The following is a 503-nucleotide window of genomic DNA, read 5'->3' on the forward strand; positions in this document are numbered from 1 at the left end:
AGGTTTTCTTAGCAACTAAATACACTTTCGCTAAGGCCACAACTTCGGTTTGCGTTTGTTTGTTGGTTTAAATAATGCCCTACATATCTTCCAGGTTATATGTACAATTAAGAGGAAAAGTCAAAATCTTCTGTAACAACCTAATTCATTTCCATAAATCAGCCTCCCCCCCACTAGCTTGTTTGCACTAACTTTAGCAATGTCAAATATACAATTGTCTTTATGTTTTGTGTCACATAACATTATCAGTCTTAAACAATACCACAGTATATTGTCACATGTAATCTTTGTTGAAATGACTATTGAGAAGTAAATTTAAGTCTAAACCTTTCTTACCTTCTTAATGTAGTAGTCTAATATAGTAAAGCACAGGTTGCTAACCCTTGTGTGGTATGGACTAGTGCTTTCACAATTCAGATTTTCTCTGCTCCCAGCACACCTGCTTCAACTTAATCAGCTAATTAACAGCTCTTCCTGAGTCGAAGTGGGTGCGTTAGGGCACT

This window comes from Ictalurus furcatus, chromosome 3 (assembly GCF_023375685.1).
Source record: "Ictalurus furcatus strain D&B chromosome 3, Billie_1.0, whole genome shotgun sequence".
NCBI lineage: Eukaryota > Metazoa > Chordata > Actinopteri > Siluriformes > Ictaluridae > Ictalurus > Ictalurus furcatus.